This window comes from Eschrichtius robustus, chromosome 12 (assembly GCF_028021215.1).
Source record: "Eschrichtius robustus isolate mEscRob2 chromosome 12, mEscRob2.pri, whole genome shotgun sequence".
Classification (NCBI taxonomy): domain Eukaryota; kingdom Metazoa; phylum Chordata; class Mammalia; order Artiodactyla; family Eschrichtiidae; genus Eschrichtius; species Eschrichtius robustus.
The window spans coordinates 12,632,572-12,646,381 of record NC_090835.1 but is presented as its reverse complement, the minus strand read 5'-3'; the positions used below and the strand labels follow the sequence as shown (position 1 = coordinate 12,646,381).

Genomic DNA, 13,810 nt, shown 5'->3' with positions numbered 1-13,810 from the left:
ATAAACTTTTACTATAATAAGAACTTTTAATAAGCATTTTCATTTTTATAACCTTTTAAAAACAAAAAAAATGTGTTTTAATAAAGGTACTCTTAGACTAGCATTATCTATTGCTTAGATTTATTGCCATTCTACCAGAAGTCATTGTCTACACAGCCTCCTCTTTTACATATTTGTTTTTGTCTCCTCACTTGATAGCTCTAAAGAGACATGTTGCTGTTCCATGGCCATACTCACTGGGCCCTTTTCTTCCAGTGTGGAAGGAAAACAGAGGATGACTTAGAGCAAGCGTGGGCTTTGGTTTAAAGTCTAAAAGCAAGAGTTTGAATCTTAGTTCCATTATTTGCAAGTTCAAACTTTTGGTTGCAAGGAACAGAAACCCACTGAAGCTACCTGAAGTCGAAGGAAGGTTACGGTAAGACTATAGATCACACATGGAGATGAATTGCAGTTGGAGCTCCTGGGAGATGCAGGTGGAAGCTACGGAACTATCAGAGACTCAGCCACCCCCACTCAACTACATGCTTCCCTGTCCTCTAACATCTCTGCAAAATAGTTTCCTCTCCCATGGTTTTGATGCCCAATAACTCACTTGCAAGTGACTTTTCTTGTCATGAAATCTACTCAGGCCTAGACTTCATGGGATCTTTCAGCTTCTTATGATTCTTGTGATCTCTTATTCCTGAGAGATCACACGAATTGAATGAGACAACATTTTGTTTAAAAGGCTCTCATATTTCTTGACACAATATACAAAAGATACCCAACTTCTTTAAACATCAGTATCTTCAACTGCAAAAGGCAAATACTAATCGTATAACTGTCATAAGTCTTCTGTAAAATTCTTAGTGTGGTGCCTGCCACATAGTAATGCTTAATAAATGTTAGGTTATGTTCTTGTTACTGTTATTGTTATTATTAAATCCATCATGGTTATTAAGGATTTTAAGAAAATGAATGACCTGCTTCATCCCAGTGGGTAGACTTCACGCATGCCTCAATTTCCACATAGATTCTCAGAGCAGAGGACATCTTATCACCTGATAGAGAAATTCACAAGTAATAATCTTGACAGACCTGTAAAACAATTTATCATACGTCAACAGTTCTTCAAGGCCAGGCAACAAGGGGAATAGACAAATGCTCTTATTCCTCTTTGAGGTAAAGGCATGTGGAATTGCATGGAGACAGTAATGCATTTAAAGCAAAGGCAATTGAGATGCTTTCATTAAGCACTAGCCAGAAGCTTGCTTATAATGCAAGGGGAAAAAAAAAATCTGTGCTGCTCACAGTTGTCTCTGTGTTTTGGTCCAGTGGAAAGGAATTTGACGAAGCACATAACAGGTAGTTCCTTGCCAAATTGTCAGATACCCAGGGAATTCAATAATGAACCGTTTCCAAACCATGAGGTGACCCATTTCAGATCCACAAATGAGGAGGGCCTGGCATGAACTTTGGAGATGCTGTAACAGACACACAGACATGTTTTAATTTCATGTTTCTTATGAAATTAGCAAACAATGTGCTTAGTGATACTCTAAACATAACACGCCGCCATCTGATTAAGGCAACGTGTCAGCTCAGCTATCAACACTTAACATGTATTACGCTCAATGACATTCTTGTCTTAGCTCTCAAAATCACAGGTGTTTCAGCGATGAAAAGTCAAGACAAAAGTGAGAAGTGAAGGCTTTCACATACTTTTCTTCAAAGTTTGCAGCAACACAGTGTTTGACAGAGGGCTTCTGACTGCTCAATTTGATGGCCATACAAACTTATAAAAGCTGAAGTACAAGGTTTCCCAGGGGACGACATAATGAAATAAATGCACTCATGAATATGCATGGCTGGAGGAGGCCATCTGTTCTCCACCAACCTCTTTTCTTTCAACTCACAAATACCCAGCCCTACCCCCATGCCTTCCCCACGTTCCAGAAAAAAGAGTCTTCACCCAAAGATTTTAAAAATCAGTGATGTTTCATCTCAGGCAAGAAACATAGTTACAAGAGAAATGCTTTTCTGGTCAGACTAAAAATAATAAATTAATAAATCAAAGAGTGCTTGTGCACACACCGTGAACCTTGAAGTTCTTTGCTGCTTTTCCTTCCCTCAGGAATGAAGCTCTTGATTCTTCACTTAAACTGAAAGCCACATGGACCTGCCTCTTGGGCTACAAATATGAGAACAGGAGAAACTTCAATAACAGCAGAGTAGATAACACTATCATTCAGGAATTCCAAGTTAGTTCCTGTTGCTGTATATCCAAGTTCAGTACTAAGTACTTCCCCTGATCTCTTTGGAATTCTTTACTCATCACTAATTTTGAAGGCACAGGATGAGGCCAATCTCACTGTTCAAAGATGAAAAGAAAATTTTTTGAGAAATGAGAGAATATAGTTGACAAAGAACAAGAGATAAATTTCTTGGAAAAATTGATTACAAAATGATTAAAATTTTTTGGTCAACTGAATCATATTTGAAATGCATAAAGAACACTTTTGCATATTTATAGGATTCTTTTGGTAAATCTTTAATAAAGTGAATGCATATGAAAAGCATAATCATTCCTAATTCCTTTGCTTTGCAATTTCAGCTTTGAGAATATCTTGCCTTCTAAAAGCAAGGAATGCTTCTCATGAGTCTCTGTATTTCAGAAGAAAATAATCTAAGGTTAAACTCTTCTAACAACAAAATAGGACTTGGAAACAACAACAACATAGTCACAGCAGCAGCCCCTGTGTTGTATTAAATTTTCTCAAACTAGCCTGCTTACAGATACAGTCTGTAATAAACTGTTTTATCAGGAGACTGAAAACTACAGGAAAACAATATCTTAAATTCCTAAATGTAGTAAGATAGATTGGAAAGAGCATATATGTTCTGGAATGAAAAGACCAAGCCTTAAACACCGTCTCTGCTTAGTTAATGGCAGTGTGACCTTGGGCAATCCGCCAACAGTTTCTAATGCTCTATACTTTTATCTGTTGAATTGGAATAGCAATACCAACCTCATGGTGCTATTAGGATGATGTGATAAGGTAATAATAAATACGAAAGCACTCTATAAACAAAAAAGGACTTTCTAAAATAAGCCCGAAACGCATGTTAAAGTGAATTAATTTATAAATTACATTCCTAATAAAAATAAAATGCATTTACTTCCCAACCACTTCTCACCATCAGGTCTTCCTTAAATACTCACTTACACAGGCTAAAACAATTTCACTCATCTTTGCTCTCGGTAGCCTGCTACAGTAGCAAGATACTGAAAATAACTTGCACTATTAGAATTGTGCCCTACCTATATGAATCTTAAAAATGCTCCAGAACAACAGCACCACATCCTAAAAGGATGCTATCAAAGAGGAAGAGAGCTCTGAGACCACCTTGCAGAACTTATTTCACATCTCTGTGGTCAGCTGCCTCTCTCTGAGGACGAGTTTTGGCTGGCATTGTCCAAAGGCCTCTTCGGGCTCTGAAATTCTGAGATTCTGAGAGAGCAGTTTGACAGGACAAGCACTGGGCCGGGACCCACCAGTTGGCTATGTGGTTTCGGATGAAGCAAGCTACAGAACCTCTCTGGGCATTCCGGGCATTCCGTCCCCCATGTGTAAAGTAAGGGGGTTGAGCCGTGTATCTTCTGAGGTCCCTCCAGCTCTGACACCATATGCTGCTGTAACACAGTTGAAGTGGAGACGGGGATCTGAGGACAAACTGCCTGGTGCGACATAAATTGCTTCCAAGGCTTAAAACAATGTAGGCAGGGCCTCTATAATTAAGAACAAAAATCTCATCTTCTTTTGTGGCATTAAGGCAGAACTTGAGACTTGTGTAAGCGATATGATTCTTCTTAAGGGGTCTAGAGAAAACATGTCACAGTTTAAATTTTTTTAAAAGGCAGAGTGTAATGTTCTTAATTAAAGAACAGAGAAATGCTACATCCTTGGAATAATGTCAGCCAGCTCTATAAAGCTTTTCACAATTGGAACATCAAAAATATATTTTCCGAATACTTCAAAGTTGTACACAATACAGCTTTTACCCAAGGGAGATGGTGAAACTTCAGTTTGACAGAAATGCCAAATTTTGATGGTTTGAAGATTTGTTTCAATTGTGAAAATCTTTTAAAATTAGATCAGTTTCCAGAATGCACATTTTAATACTGTGCCAGATCCTGTACCAAAAAAGTCATTTAAAAGTAATTTAATATAAGGTTTTATGACAAAGGGACAAATGACCACTTCAAAAAGAGACACTGTAGCCATCAAAGGACCTTGACGTGCACAAGGACCCACCCCAGAATCTCTACTCCCTGTTAATCCTAACTCCATAGCACACACTGAAAAAGAATTTGTATAAGATGCAAAAGTGGGCAAAGTCAATGATAATATTCTATAGACCTGCTACTTATTATTTATTTGGAATGCACTTCTTGTGGGGCTGGAAGCTTGAGTAAAGTAAAGGCTTAGTCAATGAAATACTCGCAGTGAATGGGTACAGAATGCAACTCAACATTTGGCATTGAAATCCAGCCTGGATTCTGTCAGGAACTGCTCAGTTTTATGCATTTCATTCTAAATTCATTAGTAACACAAAGTTGAGAGGGGTATCTAGAATACAACCTCTCTCTTCTTTTGAGACCACTTAAAAAAAAACTAGCTTTATTGATGTGCAGTTTACATAACATAAAACTTCACTGTTTTAAGTACACAATTTAAAACTTTTGGTAAATTTAGAGTTGTATAAATATCATTATAATGCACTTTCAAAACTTTTCCATCGCTCTGAAAAGACCTCTCATGGCCATTTTGCAGTCAGTCTCACTCCCTGCCTGGGCAACCGCTAATCTGCTTTCTTTCTATAGATTTCCCTTTTCTGGATATTTCACCTAAATAGAATCATACAATATGTAGCCTTTTGCTCTGGCTTCTTTAATATTTTTGAGGACCATGCATGTGGTAGCATATCTGTATTTAGTTTCTTTTAATTGCTGAGTTGTATTCTACTGTATGGATAGAGCACATTTTCCTGATCACCTGTTGACAGACATCTGGTGTGTTTCTACTTCTTGGCTATTACGAATAATGGTGTCATGAACATTTGTGTGCAAATCTTTGTAGTCTTTATATCACGATAGGTTTCATTTCCTTAGGGTAGTTATCTAGGTGCAGAATAGCTATGTCAAATGGTAAGACTATATCTAACTTTTTAAGAAACTGACAAACTGATTTCTAGAATGGCTATAGGATTTTACATCCCAGGGATGTAAGGAATCCACTTTCTTCACATCCTTACCAGTACACATTACTGTCTATCATTTTAATTAAAGCCATTTTAGTGAATGTGAAGTAGAATCTCGTTGTGATGATAATTTTCTTTTCCCTAATAACGAATGATGTGGTACATTTTTTCATATGCATATTACTCATTTGTGTTTCTTCTTTAATAAAATGTCTATTCAAATCTTTTGTCCAATTTTAATCAGGTCATTTGTCTTACTGGTGAATTGTAAGAGTTCTTTATATATTCTAGATACAAGTCCTTTATCAGATACATTCTTTGAAAATATTTTCTTCCAGTCTGTAGCTTATCTTTTCATTTGTTAAATTGTGTCCTTTGAAGTACAAAAGGTTTTCAATTTTGATCAAGTTTGATTTATCAATTTCTGTTATGGATCATGTTTTTGATGATGCATCTAAGTAGTCATTTCCTAACCCAAAGTCACAAAGATTTTCTTCTAAAGTTTAAGTTTTAGTTCTGACATTTAAGTCTGATTCATTTTGATTTTATTTTTGTGTACGGTGAGACTTAAAGATCTAAATTCATCTCTTTCCACGTACATACCTAATTGTCTCAACATTGTTTGTTTAAAAGACTATAATTTTCCCCAACTAAATTTCCTTTGCCCCTTTGATGAAAATGAATTGATGATAAATATAAGCTCACTCATCTTAAATGAGTCAATAGGGAATAGTGCTTAAAGAGTTCAGACTGTGGATCCAAACCACCTGGGGAGGAGCCTTAATTCTGCCCTTTAGAAGCTGTGTGGCCTGGGCAAGTTACTGAACCTCTCTGTGCGTCACAGTTCTTCTCTGTAAAAGGAGGATAATAATAGTACCTGGTTCCCGGGACTGTTCTGAGGATTAAATGAGATCATACATGTAAAGTACTTACATGAGGACCTGGAACAGAGTAGTAAATGCTCAACAGTTGAGAGCTGTCATTACCATCTCCTCTGGGGCCAAAGACAAGAAACCAGTCAGCGTTTTTGTATCTTAGGGTACAAATTGGAGCCAACTGGTCAAAATTCAGCTGATGACTGGGAGGTGTGAGTGAAATCCCTGGGGCAGACTCCACTTTTTACCCTGTCATGCTATCCACTCTCCCCTTATTGTTTCATCTTATTTTATTTTCTTTATTCTCAGCTTTATTCAGGTACCAAGGTGACTATTTAAACTACTCTCCTCTCCAGACTCCCCTGCACCTAAGAGTTGCTTTGTTGACCCAGTTTTGGCCGAAGAAATATAAGCAGAATAAACTATGTGGGGTTCAGAGAAAGCTATTGATTTCTTGATAGAAAGTAGCCAAATTCAACTGGCATGACTCTTTTCAACCACCCCTCTTCATCCTGCTTGGAACACAGCCAAAATGCCTAGATGGGGAGCAGCCCTCTTGCAGCCAAGAGGCAGAAAGATTTACGTTAAGGATGACAGAGCATAAAGTTAGAAGCTGCCTTGATCAGCTGCAGCAATGAGGGATTGCCTTCCCCTGACTTCCTGTATCGCCTTGTTACACTTGTCGCAGCTACTTGCAATTGAGTGTCTACTGTGGGCAAACGACTTTGTGTGCCCCTCCAAACACTATAAAAAGTTCTGTAAAATAAGTTTACTATCTCCACTATACACTGAGAATCAAATAAGTTTAAATTAGGTGTCAGGACAGGCAGCGGTGAAGAGGTCGGGCTGGGCTCAAATGGATGGGCCTGGCTCAAAGTGTGCCCGTCACTGCAGAAGTGTTCATGTGCTGTACCCAGTAAGCAAGAGGACTTACCAGGGCAGGAGTGTGTATCTCTTTGTATCACACACTCAGCCTAACTCCTTATACAAAACAGGCAAGGTGTTTTGCCTCGTAAAGCTTACAGCCAAGTCTTTACATTTTAAGCAGATATTTTTCTTCAGGGAAATTAGCAGTTGGCTGCAAACAAAGTTTCTGGTAATCGTTTTTAATCAGAATGGCCAAGTAATTGACTATTGGTGGCTGTGGGAGCTCCACAGATAAATGGTTAGTAACAGAGTAATTTAAAGCATTTAGGAATTCACAGAAATCACCCTTAGGTGGAAAGTAATCCAAACATTCCCCCTGTTCTCTCCAACTCGGCTGGTTGCCCTTTCCCTGCAAAGAATATTAATTGTACCGCTCATGCCTTCTAGAATATGAAAGGTTCTAAATAAATGTATTGTCTATAACTCAGGTAGAGTGGCTTAAAAAAAAAAATGTTTATTATTGTTGTTGTTTTGGTTTGGTTTGGTTGGTTTTAAAGGATAGTTTCACTTTCCCAAGCAAATATCCTGGAAGGTGTTAAGATCCTCAGGAAAAAGTTTCCATGGTCAATTTTGGAAATAGTCTTTCTTAGAAATTATTCATTCACATTAGCATATAAAAGGTTCTGGGGGATAAAAACTTTTTACCTTGGCTTAACTCAGTGTTTCCCAAATTTATTTGACACAAGAATTAATTTATTTACAATACCTATGGATATTTGTGGGAGAAGAGTCTAGGAGTTGCTATTTTAGGAGAACTAAAAGAATAACCCAGCTGATCTGTTTAACTATTCACTCCATCTAGGCCAGGAGTCAGCAAACAACAAAAGTTGGCCAGTCATCTGTTTATACATGGCCCAGGGGCTAACAATGGCTTTTACACTAATAAACAGTTGTAAAAACAAAAACAAAACCACAAAGAATATGCAGTGGAGACCTATGTGGCTCAGAGGCCTAAAACATTTACTGTCTAGCCCTTTATAACTAACATTTGCCTGCCCCTACCCTAGGACATTAAAATTTTAAAAATTAAATCCATATATCCTGAATACATAAAGTATGGTTAAGAAAAGGGGAGAGACGGTGGAGGGAAGAAATGAACAAGCCTAGTGTCTAAAATGTAGTGTGTGGTGTAACACAAGCAGTAGCCCTTAGGACTGTGCAGAATAATTTTCTACCATCTTCTATTTGACAACCCAAAGTATTCTCTCATCCAGAGTAAATGTGTCTTGTTCCTTCACCTTTCCTCATATGTGTCTGAGTCTCCTGGCCACCATGATCCTGTGTCTCTAAATACGTTCCTGTTGGTCCATGTCCCTCTGAGTCAATGGTACCCAGACTGGCTGTTATTCTTCTGAAATCCCATGGAGGTCAAGTAGAGCAGGCCTTCCTCTCTGGTCCTCCAGACCAGAAGACACAAAGTGGCTAACTACATGCCCAGTTACACACATGGGTGTCTTTTGTGAGGCTTGCCCAATGTTTTAAAATATAGGAAAATCACACGTTAAAGTTCCGACCTTCAGTTTTTCTCGGAGGAAGGACTAGATGGGAAGATCCGGCAGCATCAGGCCTGCGTTTCCCCATGCCACAGTCAGCTGGAGCTGAGTAGCAGCTACCCCCTTGAGACAGGGTACCAGCTCTCTGGTTTGCCACAGTCCCTACCACTCCCTAGCATTGACAACAAGATGGTTCCACTCATGAGCATGTCCTGACTGGTCCCGGAGGCAGTTGAGTCTGTAGCCTATGCTGTCCCTTACCCCTGATGGCCTAGTTCTAGAAATATTCGTTTAGGTATCTATATATTTTCAAATCATTTGTTAGCAGAGAATGGGCCTAAAAGAAACGATACATTGGCATGAAATTGTGATGGGGAAAAAGCTCAGGAAAAGAGCCTGGTTGCCCTGGTGGTTTAGATTGGCCTCAGTGAAGGAGTGTGCTACACAACTGGGGATGAGTGGGTAGGGAATGTTCAGAACAAGAAAGAAAATGGCAACCTAAAGAAGAGGCCAAGTGGAAAGAGCAGTGGACGAGGAAAGCAAATCCCTGGCTTCTATTTCCCACTTGCATCTAATCTGCTGTGTGTTATTGGGCAGCCTGCTTAGCTGCAGCCAGGGGTTCAGCCAGCTCGTCTACAAACTGCAGGAAGGGAGCACCTAGCCTTGCCTTCCCTGGTTTGTCAGCACCTGATAAAATCAAGTAATAGATGAGATGTGGAAACACTTTAATATCTATAAAGTGTAACACACAAGTAAAGTGTCGTTAATCTTCTACTTTCCAATTTGTCCTAAGGCTGACCTGGTAGAAAAAAATCAAAAGCAAAAACAAAACAACTAAAAGATAAAAAAAATCCACAGACTAAAAGAGCTAAGTCCCTCTAGGACTAAGATATCCATCTTTTACACTGTAAACAGTGAGCTGTTAAAAGGCACAGATGGACCCAGCATGAACTGCTAAAGATGGATAAGGATGGTCTTATATTTACCAAGAGTTTCTGACCAACTAGGCTTTTTGGCACAAGATACCAGCCTCTTGGACTCAGAGGGTCAGAGGTGAGGTGTGAAGTAGTTTGAGACTATCTGGCCACCACTGAGATCAACAGGGTTCCCATGGAAGATTTGGAAAGGGTTTTTCAGTCTAGCCTTGGTTTTAATTCTCCCTGCTCAAGTTCTTCCACCTTTCCACATGAGTAAGTTCTACAGTGATTCTCTATCTGCCTCTCTCTGACTCTCCAAGGAGTTCTGGGTTGTTCAGAACAACTCCTGCATTCACACCTTCTTGAAGTCTGGTGCCAAGGACAGACACATCCATAAGAACACCACTTGCTACACTCTCAGGAGGGATCCAAGGATACACTCTGCCGTGTTGTTGTAAAAGATAAAAGGAAAATTCTGAAAACTCAAAGCAGCAGAAAATATTCCTGTTGGGAACCATTCAAGCTCAAAACCCATCCCAAAGTCACGCATTTCAGTATGAGTACCTATTTAGAGATTTCTCCTGACTGTAAGTTCATTTGACAATTTTCCCATGCCTTAAGCATTGTTCACTTTAGAATAACTAATGGTTACTGAGCCCAATTCTTTTCCTGCAGAGTTGACCTCAAGCTAAGGTTTTAATGTGAGGACTGTACTGTAGCACAAAAGCTGTTCTCACACTAGTTCTGCAAACCATATAGAAAGAGTTCTTTGCAGAAGAAGGGAAGCTAAATGGGAGGCTCATTTGGACTCAAAGTATGAAAGAATGATCCACAGTCATCAGAGCTGACAAAAGATGGACTTTTTGCTTCAAGAAGCTATGCTCAAGTAGAGTGGAACAAACTTTTGCCCTGGGGATGTAAAAGAGAATCAAACATCCAATAGAGTGATACACTAGAATCTAGATGACTTTCCAGGTTCCTTCCATCTCTTTGATGCCAATGTTTTCTGTTTTATCCTTGGATAACAGTCTTGATCCAGGAGCTGGCTTGCATCAAGTAAGGCCAAAGCACGCACAAACAGAAAAAATGGCCGCAGTTTGATTTGGAGGGTGATGCAGGGGTTCTCTGCCCCAAATAAACATGCCCGCCACTCTAGCAGACTGAACTTGAAAATAACAGTTTAACAGAATGCCAGGTTTGGTTTGCATATTTTAACAGAAGTGTAGATAAAGTTGGGTGTTACTATTAGTAGGATTTTCAAATCCATATTCAGCCAGTCAAAGGAGAACAGGCTGTGATGGTTAATTTTTTTTTTTTTTTGTCTCAATTTGACTAGGTCATGGGGTACCCAGATTAAACATTATCTCTGGGTGTGTCTCTCAGGGTGTTCCTGGATGACATTAGCATTTAGATCAGTATACTCTGTAAAGTAGATGGCCCTAGTGTCATCCAATCCATTGAGGGCCTGAATAGAACAAAAGAGGGAAGGAAAGAGGAATTTGACCCTCTTTGCTTCCTGTCTGCTTGCTTGAGCTGGGACATGTGTATTCTCCTGCCCTTAGACTGATTCACACCATCAGCTGCCCTAGTTCTCAGGCTTTTGGTCTTGGACTAGAATTACATCACTGGCTTTCCTGTGCCTCCAGCTTGCAGATGGCAGATTGTGGGATTTCTCAGACTCCATCATAGCATGAGACAATTCTTCATAATAAATAAATCTCTCCTATAGATATCTCCTCTTGGTTCTGTAAAGTCCTGACTAATACACAGGCAGACTTCCTCTAAAACAGAAAGCATTAATGAAGGGGAGAGATGGTATGGATAATGAAAATGATAGTAATTTCTATTATGTGCCAAACACTATACTAGATGTGTTACATAAATGACCTCATTTAATTCTCACTATTACACACACCCCCCCCCCCCCATTTTAAATATAAATAAATGAAGTCTCAAATAGGCTAAGACACTTTCTCAAGGAATAAGCCCCAGGTATATAATTCCAACTAAGACACTGGGATTCTTGCCATGAAGCAACAGTGTTATGGGCAAGAGAGGAGAGGGCAGATATGAGATGGCAGTACAGGATGAGGACACTGGAAATGTGGTGTTAGGTAAGAAAAATCTCAGCATTTTAGACAACTTGGAACAAGCCACAGAGCCCTCTGGGCAACAATGCCACACTTTCCTAGAGTGTACAAAATGTGGAGTAAACCCATAGCTTCCAGGCAGAGACTTTCTTTCCAGCATCAATCTCTACCTCCATTCTATGCCCCATCTTGGGAATCTAAAAGTTGTGGAAGCCTGAAAGGGAAACAAAGTGAATCCTGCAGAGGTTTAGGGGGGCCAACTAGGGGACCAACGCAGGTCAGTATACACTATGACAAGAGCCTCCTAAGCTGAGGGCATCAGGAATGTAAAAGAAGGAACAGATGTGAGGCGTTGAAGAGGAAAAAGTGTTAAGAGTCTTATGGCTGGTGGCAGATCAGACAACAGAGCAGGGAAGAAACCAGAGTCAAGATGGTCTCCAAGTAGCCCTTGTAGGTAGAGGCTGTGCTACAAACAAGCTCCATGAAGACAGAACTCCTGTCTGCTTCAGTCACTGTTTCCACAGTACCTAACACAGCACAATAAAGATTTATTTTTAGTTTTTGAGTATGAATGATTGAAAGATCTTTGGGCACACTGAATGAAAATTTATAGCAATTGATTTCATGAGAACTGAGGGAGAGGGGAAAGACGGCGATTCTGCTTGAGACATTACTCAGTTTTAGATATACTGAAAAATAAAGCCCAAATAGGCACTAGCTCAGAAATTACTTGTTATTCAAAAGGAGAACAAATTTAAATGCCCTGAAACGGTTCTCTCTCATCTCAGGTTCAGTGGGTTTTTGCTAATCCATTGGGCATAACTTGTGCAGCGAATGACTTCAAACTTTTTGGGAACCACACTCGACTATAACTGTTTCCTCCAGTACATATTTCTATCCAGGATTCATTCAACCAATATTTATCGTGCAAGGCCCAAAGGAAGTACTCAGGATGATTCAGTCATGGAGACTACCCTTTGGAAGCTAACAGCCTAATGAGGAGATGAGTCAGACCCATAAGTGAACAGAAGTGATATTCAGAATACTTAAATAGTAGAGTCTGATGATGGATGTTCACTAAACTTATGGTGGTAATCATTTTATGACGTATAGAAGTCATGATGCTATACACCTTAAATTTATACAGAAAAAGAATCGCAGACCCTGACCAATCAGAATAGATTTCTGCTATAGAATTGGATCAGGGTGTTGGAGGATCCTAATCGGGCCAGGCATTACTTCTTTAGTTGTTGGATTATAGGGAGATCCAAGGGTGCTGGGAGAGAACCAGGGTTAGGGAACACTCAGGGAGTTTGGAAAGAAACTATTTACCCACTGATTCAAAAGCATTTCAATACTATAGCCACTGGTACATAGAATTAGCATACACCAGTTGATTATCAACCTTGTGAATAATATTAACAGAGATAATAAATCAGGTAGCTACTGCTGCCTAGAAAACCGCTCTAAGACACTGGCTTTAAATAATGGCCATTAATTACTATGCTTCACAATTGACACATGGTTCAATTCATCTTGGCTGGGTCCACTCATGTGTTTTTGAGTCAAGTGGGGCCTCTATAATGGGTTGGGCTTAGCTGAAGTTGCTTCAGGGGAAGCTCTGCTCTGCATGTCTCTCTTCTTCCTCTGGGATGAGTGAGAGAGTCTCCTCATAGTTGTAGCACAGGTGCAAGAGGCAGGTCCAATCAGTAGGTATTTTTCATCTCTCTGCTTGTGTCATTTCTGCTAAAACTTATTTTCAAAGCAAGTCAAGAATTCAGAATTAAGGGGCAAGGAAATATTCTCCACCTTCTCAATGAAGGAACAGGAAAGTCTCATGGGAAAGCTCATGGATACAGGTGGGGGTTACTGATGCAGTCTACCCCAGCAAACATCTCTTTTACTGTCTGTTCTGTATCCATTCCTACTTCTGGAAAAGGCACCGTAACTCTGTTTTACAAAAACACTCTTCCTTCACTTTTGGTCCCTGTGTGGTTGGCTCTACCTCCCAGCTCCCAAGTGTGGCATCAGTCTCAGATCTGCACAATGACAGCGTTCCATCCACTGTGGCCACGGTCATTGGTTCAGAGATAGGCATGTGACCCAAGCCAGGCCAATGAGATTAAATTCTAGGAATTTTCTTGGAGTTATTGGGAAAGAGATGTCTCTTTCTGAGGGAAGTTACTGAGAGGCTAGAACATGAACCTAGAGCTCCTAGTAGCCATCTTTCTACAATGAGAAGAGAGCCTTGAGACAGATGTCAATTC

At 39.8% G+C, this 13,810-nt stretch overlaps 1 long non-coding RNA gene across 1 annotated transcript in view; it reads right to left on the bottom strand.

Annotated features, from left to right (window-relative positions):
• Nucleotides 1-1,303: 1,303 nt before the first annotated feature.
• Nucleotides 1,304-13,810, bottom strand: part of LOC137773826 (uncharacterized) — a 49,436-nt gene continuing 36,929 nt past the window's right edge. The window contains exons 2-3 of the long non-coding RNA XR_011075732.1: nucleotides 2,074-2,170; nucleotides 1,304-1,463 (exon numbers count right to left, since the gene is read on the bottom strand). This is a non-coding gene — a long non-coding RNA (uncharacterized lncRNA). The remainder of the gene's footprint in view (nucleotides 1,464-2,073; nucleotides 2,171-13,810) is intronic.